At 45.2% G+C, this 19,206-nt stretch overlaps 1 protein-coding gene across 11 annotated transcripts in view; it reads right to left on the bottom strand.

Annotated features, from left to right (window-relative positions):
- LDLRAD4 (low density lipoprotein receptor class A domain containing 4) overlaps window positions 1-19,206 on the bottom strand; it is a 445,676-nt gene that overhangs the window by 80,375 nt on the left and 346,095 nt on the right. The window lies entirely within an intron of this gene.

The raw sequence follows: 19,206 nt of genomic DNA, 5'->3' as shown, positions 1-19,206 counted from the left end.
GTCTCATGAAAATCCGCTGTTCTGCAGCCACCGCTGCTGACACCCAGCCAAACAGGGTCTGGAGTGGACCTCTAGTAAACTCCAGCAGACCTGCAGCTGAGGGTCTTGTCTGGTAGAAGGAAAATTAACAAACAGAAAGGACATCCACACCAAAAACCCATCTGTACATCACCATCATCAAAGACAAAAAGTAGACAAAACCACAAAGATGGGGAAAAAACAGACCAAAAAAACTGGAAACTCTAAAAAACAGAGCACCTCTCCTCCTCCAAAGGAACGCAGTTCCTCACCAGCAACGGAACAAAGCTGGATGGAGGATGACTTTGATGAGTTGAGAGAAGAAGGCTTCAGACGATCAAACTACTCTGAGCTACGAGAGGAAATTCAAAACAATAGCAAAGAAGTTAAAAACTTTGAAAAAAAATTAGAAGAATCGATAACTAGAATAACCAATGGAGAGAAGGGCTTAAAGGAGATGATGGAGCTGAAAGCCAAGTTTCGAGAACTACGCGAAGAATGCAGAAGCCTCAGTAGCAGATGCGATCAACTGGAAGAAAGGGTATCGCTGATAGAAGATGAAATGAATGAAATGAAGAGAGAAGGGAAGTTTAGAGAAAAAAGAATAAAAAGAAATGAACAAAGCCTCCAAGAAATTTGGGACTATGTGAAAAGACCAAACCTACGTCTGATTGGTGTACCTGAAAATGATGGGGAGAATGGAACCAAGTTGGAAAACACTCTGCAAGATATTATCCAGGAGAACTTCCCCAATCTAGCAAGGCAGGCCAGCATTCAGATTCAGGAAATACAGAGAACGCCACAAAGATACTCCTCGAGAAGGGCAACTCCAAGACACATAATTGTCAGATTCACCAAAGTTGAAATGAAGGAAAAAATGTTAAGGGCAGCCAGAGAGAAAGGTCGGGTTACCCACAAAGGGAAGCCCATCAGACTAACAGCTGATCTCTCGGCAGAAACTCTACAAGCCAGAAGAGAGTGGGGGCCAATATTCAACATTCTTAAAGAAAAGAATTTTCAACCCAGAATTTCCTATCCCGCCAAACTAAGCTTCATAAGTGAAGGAGAAATAAAATACTTTACAGACAAGCAAACGCTGAGTGATTTTGTCACCACCAGGCCTGCCCTAAAAGAGCTCCTGAAGGAAGCACTAAACATGGAAAGGAACAACCGGTACCAGCCCCTGCAAAAACATGCCAAATTGTAAAGACCATCGAGGCTAGGAAGAAACTATAGCAACTAACGAGCAAAATAACCAACTAACATCATAATGACAGGATCAGATTCACACATAACAATATTCACGTTAAATGTAAATGGGCTAAATGCTCCAATCAAAAGACACAGACTGGCAAACTGGATAAGGAGTCAGGACCCATCAGTGTGCTGTATTCAGGAAACCCATCTCACGTGCAGAGACACACATAGACTCAAAATAAAGGGATGGAGGAAGATCTATCAAGCAACTGGAAAACAAAAAAAGGCAGGGGTTGCAATCCTAGTCTCTGATAAAATAGACTTTAAACCAACAAAGATCAAAAGAGACAAAGAAGGCCATTACATAATGGTAAAGGGATCAATTCAACAAGAAGAGCTAACTATCCTAAATATATATGCACCCAACACAGGAGCACCCAGATTCATAAAGCAAGTCCTCAGTGACCTACAAAGGGACTTAAACTCCCACACAATAATAATGGGAGATTTTAACACCCCACTGTCAGCATTAGACAGATCAACGAGACAGAAAGTTAACAAGGATATCCAGGAATTGAACTCAGCTCTATATAAAGTGGACCTAATAGACATCTACAGAACTCTCCACCCCAAATCAACAGAATATACATTTTTTTCAGCACCACACCACACCTATTCCAAAATTGACCACATAGTTGGAAGTAAAGCTCTTCTCAGCAAATGTAAAAGAACAGAGATTATAACAAACTGTCTCTCAGACCACAGTGCAATCAAACTAGAACTCAGGATTAAGAAACTCAGTCAAAACCGCTCAACTACATGGAAACTGAACAACCTGCTCCTGAATGACTATTGGGTACATAATGAAATGAAGGCAGAAATAAAGATGTTCTTTGAAACCAACGAGAACAAAGACACAACATACCAGAATCTCTGGGACACGTTCAAAGCAGTGTGTAGAGGGAAATTTATAGCACTAAATGCCCACAAGAGAAAGCAGGAAAGATCCAAAATTGACACCCTAACATCACAATTAAAAGAACTAGAAAAGCAAGAGCAAACACATTCAAAAGCTAGCAGAAGGCTAGAAATAACTAAAATCAGAGCAGAACTGAAGGAAATAGAGACACAAAAAACCCTTCAAAAAATTAATGAATCCAGGAGCTGGTTTTTTGAAAAGATCAACAAAATTGATGGACCGCTAGCAAGACTAATAAAGAAGAAAAGAGAGAAGAATCAAATAGATGCAATAAAAAACGAAAAAGGGGATATCACCACCGATCCCACAGAAATACAATCTACCATCAGAGAATACTACAAACACCTCTATGCAAATAAACTAGAAAATCTAGAAGAAATGGATAAATTCCTCGACAAATACACCCTCCCAAGACTAAACCAGGAAGAAGTTGAATCTCTGAATAGACCAATAACAGGTTCTGAAATTGTGGCAATAATCAATAGCTTACCAACCAAAAAGAGTCCAGGACCTGATGGATTCACAGCTGAATTCTACCAGAGGTACAAGGAGGAACTGGTACCATTCCTTCTGAAACTATTCCAATCGATAGAAAAAGAGGGAATCCTCCCTAACACATTTTACGAAGCCAGCATCGTCCTGATACCAAAACCTGGCAGAGACATAACCAAAAAAGAGAATTTCAGACCAATATCCTTGATGAACATTGATGCAAAAATCCTCAATAAAATACTGGCAAACTGAATCCAGCAGCACATCAAAAAGCTTATCCACCATGATCAAGTGGGCTTCATCCCTGGGATGCAAGGCTGGTTCAACATACGCAAATCAATAAATGTAATCCAGCATATAAACAGAACCAAAGACAAAAACCACATGATTATCTCAATAGATGCAGAAAAGGCCTTTGACAAAATTCAACAACCCTTCATGCTAAAAACTCTCAATAAATTAGGTATTGATGGGACGTATCTCAAAATAATAAGAGCTATCTAGGACAAACCCACAGCCAATATCATACTGAATGGGCAAAAACTGGAAGCATTCCCTCTGAAAACTGGCACAAGACAGGGATGCCCTCTCTCACCGCTCCTATTCAACATAGTGCTGGAAGTTCTGGCCAGAGCAATCAGGCAGGAGAAGGAAATAAAGGGTATTCAATTAGGAAAAGAGGAAGTCAAATTGTCCCTGTTTGCAGATGACATGATTGTATATCTAGAAAACCCCATTGTCTCAGTCCAAAATCTCCTTAAGCTGATTAGCAACTTCAGCAAAGTCTCAGGATACAAAATTAATGTACAAAAATCACAAGCATTCTTGTACACCAATAACAGACAAACAGAGAGCCAAATCATGAGTGAACTCCCATTCACAATTGCTTCAAAGAGAATAAAATACCTAGGAATCCAACTTACAAGGGATGTGAAGGACCTCTTCAAGGAGAACTACAAACCACTGCTCAATGAAATAAAAGAGGATACAAACAAATGGAAGAACATTCCATGCTCATGGGTTGGAAGAATCAATATCGTGAAAATGGCCATACTGCCCAAGGTAATTTATAGATTCAATGCCATCCCCATCAAGCTACAAATGACTTTCTTCACAGAATTGGAAAAAACTACTTTAAAGTTCATATGGAACCAAAAAAGAGCCCGCATCGCCAAGTCAATCCTAAGCCAAAAGAACAAAGCTGGGGGCATCACGCTACCTGACTTTAAACTATACTACAAGGCTACAGTAACCAAAACAGCATGGTACTGGTACCACAACAGAGACATAGATCAATGGAACAGAACAGAGCCCTCAGAAATGATGCCGCATAGCTACAACTATCTGATCTTTGACAAACCTGACAAAAACAAGAAATGGGGAAAGGATTCCCTATTTAATAAATGGTGCTGGGAAAACTGGCTAGCCATATGTAGAAAGCTGCAACTGGATCCCTTCCTTACACCTTATACAAAAATTAATTCAAGATGGATTAAAGACTTATATGTTAGACTTAAAACCATTAAAATCCTACAAGAAAACCTAGGCAATACCATTCAGGACATAGGCGTGGGCAAGGACTTCATGTCTAAAACACCAAAAGCAATGGCAACAAAAGCCAAAATCGACAAATGGGATCTCATTAAACTAAAGAGCTTCTGCACAGCAAAAGAAACTATCATCAGAGTGAACAGGCAACCTACACAATGGGAGAAAATGTTTGCAACCTACTCATCTGACAAAGGGCTAATATCCAGAATCTACAATGAACTCAAACAAATTTACAAGAAAGAAACAAACAACCCCATCAAAAAGTGGGCAGAGGACATGAACAGACACTTCTCAAAAGAAGACATTTATGCAGCCAAAAAACACATGAAGAAATGCTCCTCATCACTGGCCATCAGAGAAATGCAAATCAAAACCACAGTGAGATACCATCTCACACCAGTTAGAATGGCCATCATTAAAAAATCAGGAAACAACAGGTGCTGGAGAGGATGTGGAGAAATAGGAACACTTTTACACTGTTGGTGGGACTGTAAACTAGTTCAACCATTGTGGAAGTCAGTGTGGCGATTCCTCAGGGATCTAGAACTAGAAATACCATTTGACCCAGCCATCCCATTACTGGGTATATGCCCAAAGGACTATAAATCATGCTGCTATAAAGACACATGCACACGTATGTTTATTGCGGCACTAATTCACAATAGCAAAGAGTTGGAACCAACCCAAATGTCCAACAACGATAGACTGGATTAAGAAAATGTGGCACATATACACCATGGAATACTATGCAGCCATAAAAAATGATGAGTTCGTGTCCTTTGTAGGGACATGGATGAAACTGGAAAACATCATTCTCAGTAAACTATCGCAAGGACAAAAAACCAAACACCGCATGTTCTCACTCATAGGTGGGAATTGAACAATGAGAACTCATGGACACAGGAAGGGGAACATCACGCTCCGGGGACTGTTGTGGGGTGGGGGGAGGGGGAGGGACAGCATTAGGAGATACACCTAATGCTAAATGACGAGTTAATGGGTGCAGGAAATCAACATGGCACATGGATACATATGTAACAAACCTGCACATTGTGCACATGTACCCTAAAACCCTAAAGTATAATAAAAAAAAAAAAAAAAAGAAATTGTGGTATATACACACTATGGAATACTATTCAGCCATAAAAAAGAACAAATTAATGGCATTTGCAGCAACCTGGATGGAGACTATTATTCTAAGTGAAGCAACTCAGGAATGGAAAACCAAACATCATATGTTCTCACTCACAAGTGGGAGCTAAGCTATGAGGATGCAAAGGCATAAGAATAACACAATGGACTTTGGGGACTCGGGGGAAAGGGTGGGAGGGGTGAGGGAGAAAAGACTACACATTGGGTACAGTGTATGCTGCTCGGGTGATGGGTGCACCAGAATCTCGCAAATCACCACTAAAGAACTTTCTCATGTAACCAAATACCATCTGTTCCCCAAAAACCTACAGAAATAAAAATTAACATAAAAAACAAACAAAAAAACCCTTTTCCTTTGTATTTCTGGAAGGTTTTTTGGTTTTTTTGTTTGTTCATTTGTTTTTAACTATAATCAGTGACTCAGCTAGGGATGGAAAAAAAGTTAGATGACATATCCTCTCCTCCTTCCCAAACAGCCTGTGCTATAAGGAGGAGACGTATGGGGGCAAGAGACAAAAAGGGAGGGGTGTCCCAGATAGATATTCCCATCAGAAAGGCTAGCTTCAAGCTCAGATTTATTTTCCTTTTGGCTACAGCTTGGAACATGGTAGAACCAGGTTGAAAAGAAGCAGGAAGCTCTTTGTTTCCAACACTTCACAATAATTTGTAAGATGGTCCTGAAAATACCCTCCACAGTGGGGCACCCCTCCTAAATTGGGGCATTTCGGAGGGCCAACTGAGAGACGTGGAGTGTGAAGTGCTCACACTCAATGCCAGGACTCCATGAGCAATAAAGCCGGGGGCTCTTGGGCAGTGAGGAAAGTTAACTCTGAGAGAGAGGTGCCAGGGAGACACATCAGCCATGGTCCTGCCACACATCGAGGTTTCTGGAGTCCTTCTTAAATAGCAGGTGCTAGGGGTACGAAGAAGAAGAGGACATAGTTCCTGCTCCCAAGGAACTGCTGCCATGGTGAGGAAGATGTCCAGGTGGATAAACTACCACATGACAAGGATCTAAATAGGGGTCTGGACGGCACGCTGTGGACAGACAGCGGTTGCTCTCCCAGGCCCAGGGATAGCACGGGAAGAGTGCTGCCACGGCCAGCTTCCTCAGGAGCTGTAGCCCAGCCACATTCTGCTTTTTCCCTAAAAGGCTTTCTAATACTCACACGCAAAAGCAAATCATGGGTAATAATAGCAGACGGCGGAAGAGCCACTATTAAATTTGATAATAGTGAGATGTGCTTTTGCAAATCTGGTCATCCTATCACTTTCTCAACGATCAAAGAAGAGCAGTGAGCAAGTGGAATGACCAAGAGTTAGAGCCTTCCCCACGGTGGTCAATATATCCACACACCTCAGTGTCTTCACCAACAGCCAAGGCTTCTGTATCCATCGCTATGCATTAAGCCCACAAGCCTCACTCTCGTGAGAGATATCAGCCTGGAAAAAATGCAACTGCCTTTCATGAAGTTCCTGACCAGGAAATGCGGAGATGGGAACAGGAGAAGGAGCACGTCACCCATGGAATGTCTGGCTTCTAATCCCTCTCCAGGATCTATGTCTGTGGTCTCGGCTTCACTACCTGAGAAGGGTCTACAGATCTGAACTTAACCTGACATCAGTCACTTTACCCAGATTGTTCTCTGAGTTTGCTTCTTTGGTTATAATTCTACCAAAAGACTGTCACTGCCCCCAAATCTGACAGCAAATGAATTCTAGTCCAATGCTTGTTTGCTTATGCAAGGTGTGTGTTTTGTCAGCCTATTCCTGTCACCTGTAATGTAAGCCCAGCATGCTCTTAGATTTCTAAACAAATTTTAAGACAAAACTGTACAGGAGAATCAAGGAGAACAAACCTTCTCTTCAAAGGAGAGCAGCCAGTGGCTCACACCTGTAATCCCAGCACTTTGGGAGGCCGAGGTGGGCAGATCACCTGAGGCCAGGAGTTCGAGACCAGCCTGGCCTACAAGGCAAAACTTCATCTCTACTAAAAATACAAAAATTAGTGGGGCGTGGTGGTGGGTGCCTGTAATCCCAGCTACTGAAGAGGCTGAGGCAGGAGAATCGCTTGAACCCAGGAGGCAGAGGTTGCAGTGAGCCAAGATCATGCCACTGCACTTCAGCCTGGGCAACAGAGCGAGACTCCATCTCAAAAAAATAAAATAAAATAAAAATAAATAAAATAAAATAAAGGAGAACAAAACTTTCAGAGCAGTAACTCCTTCCGAAATGAACATTGTAGCTTTCCAACGTCTAATAACACCCACACGGCACAGGAGAGCACACCTCCAGCCCCACAAAGCAGGCACGAAGAGCCATCAAGCACATCCTGGCCTCACTGGCACCTGTGGCAGTCTCGCCTGTGCCACTCTGTGCCCTCTGCGCTGCTGCTATCAGGACGGGACACGGCATGTGCTTTAGCCACAGCTCTTTTCCACGGGTTCACACTGCTAACAAATTCCTACTCTGTGAGGGATCCACGTAAAAATGATCACTTTTGGATGAAAGAGGGGTCAACAAGCTACCTCCAAAACACCTGCTGGTTGCTAGAATTCAGAAGCCCCAATTTAACTAAAAAATGGTGATCTCTGGGAATTGAGAATGTTACTCAGAAGCATGATGGGAACTGTAAGACAACTAGAAGCAAATCTCCTCTCCTCCCACTGACTCTTCCCTTCCCTGCTTTCCTTCTGCAGTTTCTTACTCAATGTGCATTGAAGCCAAATAAAAGATTCAGGAACCCTCTTGACAAAGACCGAAAGATCCCTAAGTCTTCTAAGGCAAACACAAAAATCAGTAAAAAGGCCAAAGGATTCTCTTTATTTACTAAACCAGAGCCTCCTTCCGCTCCAAGCCCAGGCTGTAAGCACATCACAGGCACTCCGATCACTGACCCTGGAGCAGGGAAGCTGAGGACATTCAAATTCACAGTGATCACAGAAGGACAGCCGGCTGCAAAGGGGGCCAGGGGTGGCTCAGCAGCAGACCTGTTTCTTTTGTTACTTGAAAACCATCAATGAAAGCACTATAAACTTAAACCCATTTCACTACCCCCAATGTAGTACATGCTCACTTAATGCTGCCAATAGGTTCATGTAAAGTGCAACTGTAAACGAAATGACATACAGCAAGTCCTCAGGTAACGCTGTTTCCTTCAACTTTGTTTTTGTGATTGATTTTGTCACGTCATTTCATTTAAAATTACAGTTTCTAATCACATATTGACAATGTTAAGTGGGGACTTACTGTACAGTTAAAATGCTGGCTGGTCCAAAGAATGAATCCTGAACACTCTTCACTTAGGTTAGCAATGATTAATTAATAATAGTTTATAGGCCCGGTGTGGTGGCTCACGCCTGTAATCCCAGCACTTTGGGAGGCTGAGGCAGGTGGATCACGAGGTCAGGAGATCGAGACCATCTGGTTAACATGGTGAAACCCCGTCTCTACTAAAAACACAAAAAATTAGCTGGGCGTGGTGGCGGGTGCCTGTAGTCCCAGCTATTTGGGAGGCTGAGGCGGGAGAATGACATGAAACCGGGAGGCGGAGCTCGCAGTGAGCTAAGATCGTGCCACTGCATTCCAGCCTGGGCAACAGAGTGAGAATCCATCTCAAAATAAATAAATAAATAAAAAGTTTATGAATAATTGCTCTCTATCATTTTTCAGAATCCAAAGCAACACTGGCCTATGCATTGTATCAGGCAAACTACCCAACGCCATCATCCATGAGCTTAGAGAACATGTTTTCTCTGATCCTGCTGGGGATAAGCCCAGGTCTTCCTCTCATGGGGTTACCAGAGGCAGTAGTGTGGCACGGAAGAGTGCTTGCTTCTTAGTAATATCCAGGGGCTGTGGACGGAGATGGCAGAAACAGGGTGATGGGCTGTGACCAACTTCACATGCTTTATATAAGCTTCTTGGAGGCACGGGGAGCTACAGGGAATTGGCAGCTGTGCTGAACTTAGTGGCTCCCAGCTTCTGACCACAGTGGCTGAGTCAGAGCTTCAGTGATCACAGACAGCATACTTACACATTTGCAAATGGAAACACCTGCTTTTCTCATTTTTGATGAGAATCTGCCTGGCCAGGCATTTGGCAGTATGAGGAAAGTGGACACATTCACAAACTCCACACTTAGAAAGGGCATGCCAGGCGTGGTGGCTCATGCCTGTAATCCCAGCACTTCAGGAGGCTGAGGCGGGAGGATTGCTTGAGGCCAGGAGTTTGAGGCCAGCCTGGGCAACATAGCAAGACCCCATCTCCACAAAAACATTTAAAAAGTAGCCAGGTATGGTGGTATGCACCTGTAGTCCCAGTTACTCAAGAAGCTGAGGCAAGAAGATTGTTTGAGCCTAGAAGTTTGAGGCTGCAGTGAGGTATGATCATGCCACTGCACTCCAGGCTGGGTGACAGAGTGAGACCTTGACTCTCTAAAAAGAAAGGAAAATGAAATAAATGAAAGAGAAGGAAGGAAGGAAGGAAAAGAAAAAGAAGAGAAAAGAAATGAAAAGGGCAGTCAGAGGGCTGCACCTTCTGTCACCAAGGTGGAGCTCGCCCTGGCACAGGAGACTATGGGGCTCCAGAGTGAGGCTGTTGCTGGATCTCCCAATGAACTGGGGCTCCTTGTTTCCCTCTCCAGGTACAAAGTCAAGAGCATGCCCTTTCCATGCAGCGGGAGCTGTGACTATCAGCAGCATCTCCCCATTGATTAGGTACCTCATTAAGGAGGTCCCTGGTTGAGACCACGCTGCTTCCAGCTGCCAGATTTCTGCTTTGTGTGGAATGGGCAGGAGGCGCCTGGAAGCCTTGGGTGCCATGGATGCCCCAGTGCTCGCTGGAGTCTCTGCCACTCCTCTGGCCCTGATAACTGCCTATGTGGACTGGTGTCTGGGCTCTCGCCTGCTGGTAGTCTAGGCAACGAGCTGCAGGACAAGGTCACGGAGCCCCGAGCCAGGTAGTGGCATCTTGAGAAAACCACTACCCACAGAAGGGCTGACCTGCGCACAGACGAGGCCCCCCACCTATTCCGGTGCAGACCGTCCCAGACGAGTCACGTCTGTCATTCTTCCTTGCCTGACTCACGAGTGTTAGGGAGCAAGTGAAAATGTCACCTTCTATCACTACCTTTTATCTTTGCTTTGCTTAGATCAAAAATATCCTTCAAAGGCCTAATGATTTTGTCAAAAAGAAGAAAAACCACCTGCAAAATAAAATACAACCCCTTCCCCCCAAACACTTTCTAAGCCCAGCAGCTTAATTTTGATGGGGATCAGCTGTCTTGCTTCCCGCATGCATACTTTTAAAACAACAACAACAAAAAATATAAATAGCATCTTATTCTTCCAAGGGCAATTTATTTTTTATTTATTTATTTTTTGAGACAGAGTCTCACTTTGTCACCCAGGCTGCACTGCGGTGGCACGATCTTGGCTCACTGCAACCTCTGCCTTTTTGGTTCAAGCGATTCTCCTGCCTCAGCCTCCCAAGTAGCTGGGATTACAGGCACCTGCCACCACAGCTGGCTAAATTTTGTCTTTTTAGTAGAGACAGGGTTTCACCATGTTGGTCAGTCTGGTCCCGAACTCCTGACCTCAAGTGATCTGCCCACCTTGGCCTCCCAAAGTGCTGGGATTACAGGTTTCAGCCACTGTGCCCGGCCCCAAGGGAAATTAAAGTTGTTGGTACAATCATTCGTTTCTATCAAAAGGGAAACTAGCCCAAGGTAATGCTAAACATTAGCGTTATAGATTTTTTGAGAATATTTTTTTCCTTGAAAGACACATAAAAGCAATTCATTTTAAAGTAAAGTGAAGATAAGCAACAACTGACTTATGAATTAGTTTGGTGCCCAAAATTCATTTCTAATTGGCTTATCCTGCACTGAAAAAAAGTTTTTCTATAGAGACAAGAGTACAGAGAGTGTTTTATTCCCCGGATAGCGCAGGGCTAGTATGGAGCTAATAGTTCAGTTCTGAGTCTGAGCCCCTGAGCCTGCAGAATGGGGCGGCCTTAGGAGGCCCAAGTGTGGGAAAGAAGTTTCTGAGGCCACGTGTGGGGAAGGCCCCAGCAGTGGGGAGGAGGGCAGAGGGCACTTCTCTAGTGTCTGCTATGAAAGTATGACATCATCTAAAACAAGCATCTCAGTATTGGATTAGTGTCACAACTTCTCTTAGCTTCTTATAATCATTTTTTTTTTCAAATTACATAGTTGCTCATGTAATCCACTAAAATCAACTCATTCATAAAATGTTTATTCATGGGGTGCCTGCAAACATCAGATTGGGTAGAGGATGCAGGTGAGAGAAGCCAACATCCTTCATGACCGAGGGATTGGTGAAGGCGGGGTACGAGGGTCTTTCCTTGAGCCCTTCAAGATGACCATGCTGACTAGATGTGAACACGCTTCCCGGATAGACGCACACTTGGCTATGTTATAAATTTAAATAACTTGATAAGGTAAGAGGCAGGAAGACCTGAAACCTACGCTCAACAGGCCTCTAACCACGGGGTGTGTCTACTGTGATACACAGACCTTAAATCATAACAAAGGCCACAGGTCCTGATGTGGGGCGTGAAGTGCACTCGTTTTTATTCCGCCTTCCCCTTCTTCCTTAGCAAGACTGGAACCTTGCCCAGTTCCTCCTGCAGCTGGTGCGGCCTTACGGTGAGGTTCTGGCCAGGAGACAGTGGCAGAAACAGTGTGTGGGACTTCTGGGAAGGGTCTTTAAAGGAAGGAGGCATGTATCATTTTGGACTTCAGTTCTTCTTCCATGGTCCAGACTGCAGTGTGAGTGTCCTGGCTGGAGTTCCAGCAGCCATTCTAGACCATGAAACAACCTCTGAGTTGGACACTAAGTGCTGGGAGAGTGGGGCCGAAAGAGAGAAATAACCTGGATCCTCGAGGACTTCGTGGGGCCCCTATACCAGCCCCATGCTGCCTTCTGCAAACTTGTTTCTTTCTTTTTTCTTTTTTTTTTTTTAAACAGAGTCTCACTCTGTCACCCAGGCTGGAGCGCAGTGGCGTGATCTTGGCTCACTGCAACCTCTGCCTCCCAGGTTCACGGGATTCTCCTGCCTCAGCCTCCTGAGTAGTTGGGACTACAGGCACGCATCACCACACCTGTCTAATATTTGTGTTTTTAGTAGAGACAGGGTTTCGCCATGTTGGCCAGGCTGGTCTCAAACTCCTGACCTCAGGTGGTCCCCGCCCCCCACCTCGGCCTCCCAAAGTGTTGGGATTACAGGTGTGAGCCACAGTGCCCGGCCAAACTTGTTTCTAATGTGAGGGAATAACTGCTTGTGGGTTGAAGGCACGATGACCAGATGTCTGTGACTCACAATTCCTAACAGTGACACCCACTATAACAAAAAATCCACAGCGTTAATACTTTCATTATTTCCAATAAGCCATGTCCAAACTAGAGTTTACAGCGTAGAGTTTAAATGATGACACCATTATCACTGTTACTCTATTTTTAAAATAAGCAAATATTCTATTTTTTTAACAAAAAAGTGTTCTCATAGCTCAATTTTCAAAAGGGAACTTTCTCTATTTTACCAACGTCACAATTATGACCTGTCGGATGAATGGAAACCCACAGGGGAAGTTCATTTGCATTCAGGGGAAAGAGAAAAGCAGTTAAGAGAGAACTCTTGGTTTGGTGTTAATAGTCTCAGATCTTCAGAGAAGTTCAGTGCTGAGAAAATGTTTTTATGAGCCTCAAACAGCTTGAGGGTGTTTAATTTTACTTAGGCAGCTGGGTCTTCTGCAAAAGCGTAACTCCTGGGGGCTGCTGCGGCAAGGGGTGATGACAGTGCGTCTGCAGGCAGGCCCTATGGCGGCAGGCCTCAGGAACTGAAGCTGAGCAGCATTAGCTATTAAGAGCTCCCAGGTCAACAAGCCCCTCCTCTCTGCCTTCAGTCCAGCTACTCCAGGAATCTTAAGCAATCCAGACACTGTTAGATTAGGAAGACGCAAGGTACTTGTTTTTCTTCCCTATGTGTGTGTATTTGTCTTTCTTAGCAGCGTCCCTGGACACTTAGGGTACCCACAAAAGCACATGCACGTCGTAGTTAAACTAGTGAAGCTGGGAGGCAGGGGGAAATGATTAATATTGACCAAGGCAAAACAGAGCAACCCACGATGAGGGTGAGGTCAGTGACACAGGAACAAGTCTGCGTGCACTGGCAGGGCTGCTTCCCCCTTGGGCCAGGCACGGCTCAGTTCTGGGCTCTTTCACACACACTGTGTGACTCCAGGCCAGGCTGCACCAGGCTGGGCTTCGCTTTCCCATCAGCTCAGCAGGACCCTCTCCTCACAGGGACACTGAGTCCATTGAATTTCTAGCACAGTATTCAGCACAAAGCAGAAGTTCAACAAGTCTAAATGATTTTCCACTTTCCATGCTACTCTAACACGCTTTGGGCAGATGTTTTTAAGTAAACCTATATATATTTAAATCCTCTCTTTTTGGGGGACTGGAGGGAGAATGCATGTGTCAAGGATAAAGACAAAGCCATAGTATAGCACCACATCAATTATTTCCATTGGGCCAAGAGACACCTGCTGTCATTTAATATAAGGCATACTCTTGGCTGGGCGCAGTGCTCATACCTGTAATCCCAGCACTTTGGGAGGCCGAGGTGGGTGGATCATGAGGTCAAGAGATCGAGACCATCCTGGCCAACATGGTGAAACCCTGTCTCTACTAAAAACACAAAGATCAGCTGGGCGTGGTGGCGGGCGCCTGTAGTCCAGCTACTCGAGAGGCTGAGGCAGGAGAATCACTTGAATCCAGGAGGCGGAGGTTGCAATGAGCTGAGATTGTGCCACTGCACTCCAGCCTGGCGACAGAGCGAGACTCTGTCTCAAAAAAAAAAAAAAAAAAAAAAAAGTCTAAGGCATACTCTTTATTGAAAATAGAAGAAAACTCACGCTCGTTGTGCTGAGCAGAGATGGGTGTTGGCTTCCCCTCCAGGACAGACTGACCTTACAGAGACAGGAACAGGAGCCAAAGGACAGCTTACTGTCCTGGCTCAGTGCCCTTCCCCTACTATCTCCCCAGCACTGACGGGGTCTCGCTGGATGCCCATTAGTCTTGTCATCAAGTCCCACCAAGCGGATGTAACTGTCACCATGTTAGATACCTGCCCTCTCTACCAGACACCACAGCCCCAGGAGCAGGGGCTGGGAGGAGCATTTCTGTGTCCCCACAATGAGATGATGCGGGTCCCAGAGAAAATTCATGGCCCAGGCTTGTTGGACTGAACGAATGAATGAATGGTGTGCCTCGGAGCAGCAGCTCGGCTTGTGTTTAATGCCGCATGGGACGTCATCGTCACAGTCTTCAGAGCCACGACTGATCAACGCTGATGGAATTCTTCCTTCGGATATCAACACAAACTCCTTAAGGCCCCGTCCAAAATGTGTGACCCCACAAGCATGGAGGAGCTCTGTCCTAGAGGCTACAAAACACAAATCCCAATTCCCCTCCGCACACGAAGTGAGGTGCAGGTATAGAGCTCTGCCACCATTGAGCACACCCATCTCCTTCCCGTGGCAGAGAAGGGTTCTGCTCACGGCATGAGCCACAATAGAACCGTTTTGTCTGTCTGCTTGTTGACAGGGGCATGAGAAAGGAGAAAAGAATGGGTATTTCAGTACAGCTGGGCTGGCTCGTTCCACAGCCCAAGACAAGCGCCAGGACGGTACAGCTGTGAGGGCGGCTCATGCCAATGTCACAACCCTGCGATGACAAGGGGCTGTTATTCCTGCCACCCTGGCTGTGTGGCTGAGGACCGCAGCGCCCCTTTGTCCTGCTGCCTGGAGGTCTGCCCAGGCTGCTCGCAGGCCAGTACGGCCGGGCCCTGGCCCAGCTTGGCGCTGGCGACGGCTGTTCGCTTCTGTGGTTCAGGCCCTCACAGCACAAAGGCCCGTCAGAGGGGCTGTCTGGGATCAGGGAAGATGGTCTCTTCAGCTGTGGCCTTCATCCCACTCCTGGACACCCCTGGCCAACCCTCTACTGTGGACAACTGGTCGAACTAAAAGCCAATGTACTATGATTTTACAAAACCCCTCTGAGGATACTTGATGTTTTATGGGGAGATACAATCCTAGAAAACCTAGTTGTTTGGTGTATGGCTTTGTTTTACATTGCTGCTTTGGGTTCAAATCATGATGGCATGAGATTTAATTATCTTTGTTTTCCAGACAAGGGCATACAGGGTGAAATACATACTCTGTGTTCTAAAATTGTAAGGTAAGCATAATTGACATGCATGGAGCAACTCTGACTGTAAATCCCTGCTGGATGAGCCTCACTTTTAATGTCTGATTTTTTCTTTTCTTTGGGGAGGCAGGAGGTATGGACAGAAAGCAATCATTCTTCAGAGAAGGCAGGAGATTCCAGCCTAAACATGCCTAAAGAGCAAGGCACACCTGGACTTGAATGACCCCGACCAGCCACAGGGAAATCATCATGGGAGGGCTGGAGCACTGCCAAGGCAACGAAGGGAAACGGTTTCCACACTCATGGCCCCTCCAGAAGGGAGGGGGGGCGGCAGCGCAGAGGCGGGGTCACGGGTCTGTGCACCCTCACCTGCTGCACTAGCCACAACTTACACCCCACAAAGGCTTGGACTTTTTTGTGAGTTTTTTTTTTTTTTTTTTTTTTTTTTTTTAGAAAATGGGAACACAAAAATGAACTTTTTCCATTCTCAAAAACAGAAAAACCAAGGAGAGCAGGTGAGGCGAGTAAAGGTTCTCAGAGCACTAACTATGCAGGTCTTAGCAGAGGGGAAAGACAAGCAAGCCCCACCCTGAGGCCTGGCCACGTGGCAAAGGTGAGCGCTGGGGGTGGCTTCAGTGTACGCACGGGCAAGGAAAATTGCCAGAGATGTGCAATTTACCTTTAGATACAACAACATAGGCTTGCTTCTGACAAGGACTACTTGAATGGCAGCCATCCTCCAAACCAGAATACTGCTCCATTTAGGAGGGAAAAAGGAAAGTAAAATTTCTATAATTATCAGCAAAAAGCATCAAAAGGGAGAGAATCTGGGAGTTTGAAAATGGCCTATGCCGGAGTGCGTCGATTCACGCCTATAATACCAACAATTTGCGAGGCCAAGAGTTCAAGACTAGCCTGGGCAACAAAGTGAGACTCCCATCTTTACAAAAAAACCACAATTATCCAGGTGTGGTGGTGCATACCTGTGGTCCCAGCTCTTTGGGAGGCTGGGGTGGGAGGACCACTTGAGCTCAGGAGGTTGAGGCTGCAGTGAGCTATAATTATACCATCACACTCCAGTTTAGGTGAGAGAGAGAGAGACTCTCTTAAAAAATGTAAATAATAGCAAAATAAAAATAATTTTTTAAAAAGAAAATGGCCCAGCTGTAACCTAGCTGTGGGGGTTTAAATCATAGCTCAGGAATCACTGAGGGGCCTTTAGAGGCCATCTGTTTAAAGAACCTTGAGAACAGGGGTCGGTCTTGTGGCTTCTGCATCTCCTGTGGGGCCAGGCATTTGCCAAGCACTTAAGTGTTTATTGATGTATGAGAAGGATGGAGCCTCCCGTTTATCAGCACTCCTAGCTGCCATCCTCCAGTCCTGCTGACGCACTAATGTCGTGACCATTGAGGCATTCAGTAAGAAGCTCTGTGCCCTGTATGTTTTCTGTTGTGCTGAAAGGAGTCACATGGCAAAGCTGCAGAACGTGTCCATTCTGCTCCCTAGACTCACCCTCCCCAAATGAAGAAAGACTATCCCCCTTTCACTTCCTTCCTCGTGCTACTCTATCCGGAAAATTGCTGTTGTGTAAACAGATCTGGGGAGTCAGGACATGCAATATCCACCTTCTCAGTTGGCCCAGCTCCAACCTCCTTCCAAGGGGCATTCACAGGCATGGCTGGATGGATTTTCATCCGAAGTGTCTGGAATCCTACCATCCATCCACAATTAAACTAGGTCTAATTGTCGGCCTAAAAAATGCTCTATGGATTCTGGGTTAAAGATTAATTGGGGGTTGCGAACATGCTCATGTTATCTACAGGCATCATTAGTCATCCCTAAAACAAAGATGCCTGTCATCTTCAAAGATAAAAATAAGTTTTACTAAAAAATATAGAGTGACAAGAAATAGTAAAACTTTAGGTGTATCTCTGGTAAGCCATCAGGTCTGTCTCTAAATCATCAGAAATGGGAAATGAGGGGTTAAGTTTCTTTCCTCTTCTAACAAAGAACTCTATTTGTTACACTAGACCAGGCGACAACCGTCTCTATATAGAGGGTGGCAGTTGGTTCAAGCTCTACCTTCCTTTCTCAGTTGGATCTATTTAAAGCCTGCAGCAGAGGAAACTTGGCAGCTAAATGTTTCCAAAAGTTAGTATACCACTTCCCTACTTCAGATCACACAGGAGGGCACAGCCCGGGAAGCAGAGATTCCTTGGGTGGGAGGGGCAGGCACCAGCCCAGAGCTCACATGGCCCCCAAGTTCATCAATGTCCCATCGACAGCCCTCACTGGATTTTTTTTTTTTTTTTTGAGACGGAGTCTTTCTCTGTCCCCCAGGCTGGAGTGCACTGGCACGATCTCTGCTCACTGCAAGCTCCACCTCTCGGGTTCATGCCATTCTCCTGCCTCAGCCTCCTGAGTAGCTGGGATTACAGGCGCCCGCCACCACGCCCAGCTAATTTTTTGTATTTTTAGTAGAGACGGGGTTTCACCGTGTTAGCCAGGATGGTCTCGATCTCCTGACCTCGTGATCCGCCCGCCTCGGCCTCCCAAAGTGCTGGGATTACAGGCTTGAGCCACCGCGCCCGGCCACTGGATATTTTTTTAAATCTCACATGTTGCATCTAAAAAAGTGGAACTCACGGAAGCACAGGGTAGAATGGGGGTTTCCAGGAGCTGGGCCATTGGGGACGATGGGGAGATGTTAGTCAAAGGGTACGAACTTTCAGTTATAACATGAACAAGTTCTGAGGCTCTGACGGACCGCGTGGGTGGTGAACGTGTGAGCCTGATTGTCATCATCAGTCCACAATGTATACATGTATCAAATAATCACATTGTATACCCAGGATAGAGACAATCTTTGTCAATTAAATATGATAAAATTTTAAAAATGTAAATAAATTCATTGATAACAAATTTCAAAGTAATGGGCCTAGTTAAGGGAGTGGAGAAAGGAGGCAGGCTGAGGTCTCACTGATGTAGGTTGGCAGAGCCGGCTGAGAGTTTCAAAGCCTCAAGGCGGCCAATCTGGGTCACCGGCATCAAGGATGGTGATTCCATGACAGTCCCTCTACCAAACACAGCTACACGGTGATTTACCCTTACAACAAGCCACATCTACCTATAAAAGCAGGTGTGATGGTCACCTTTCACAGATGAGGAAATGGAAACTCAGAGACATCAAGCAACTTGTCCAAGAACACATATCTTAAAAAGACTGAGCCAGGACCACGATTTGGGCCTGGATCTATAGGACCAGGAAGTTCTCACTCTAACATGCCAGAGAGGAGAGGGATGCCTCCAACACCAGCTGGTTGAGTAAAATTAATTAGCTAATAATCGTTATTGTATATTCTAGACTTTGTACTTTTTCTTTTGTACTGTTGCTCATTGTTGAACATGTTTGGTTTTTCTTTTAGGTTTTCTCTAACATAAAGAAAACAGTGGTTATTTATAATCATTACTGGAGGGTTTGACAATCAGGAAAACATTTAGGTTCAGCTTCTCCGAAATCGATTTGAGATTCACAGCAAGTCCTCATTATGCTGCACCACTAGCATAAATTATTGTATATTT

This window comes from Symphalangus syndactylus, chromosome 1 (assembly GCF_028878055.3).
Source record: "Symphalangus syndactylus isolate Jambi chromosome 1, NHGRI_mSymSyn1-v2.1_pri, whole genome shotgun sequence".
NCBI classification, from domain to species: Eukaryota; Metazoa; Chordata; class Mammalia; order Primates; family Hylobatidae; genus Symphalangus; species Symphalangus syndactylus.
Note: the sequence above shows the minus strand (reverse complement) of the source record. Positions and strands in the feature narration are given on the sequence as shown.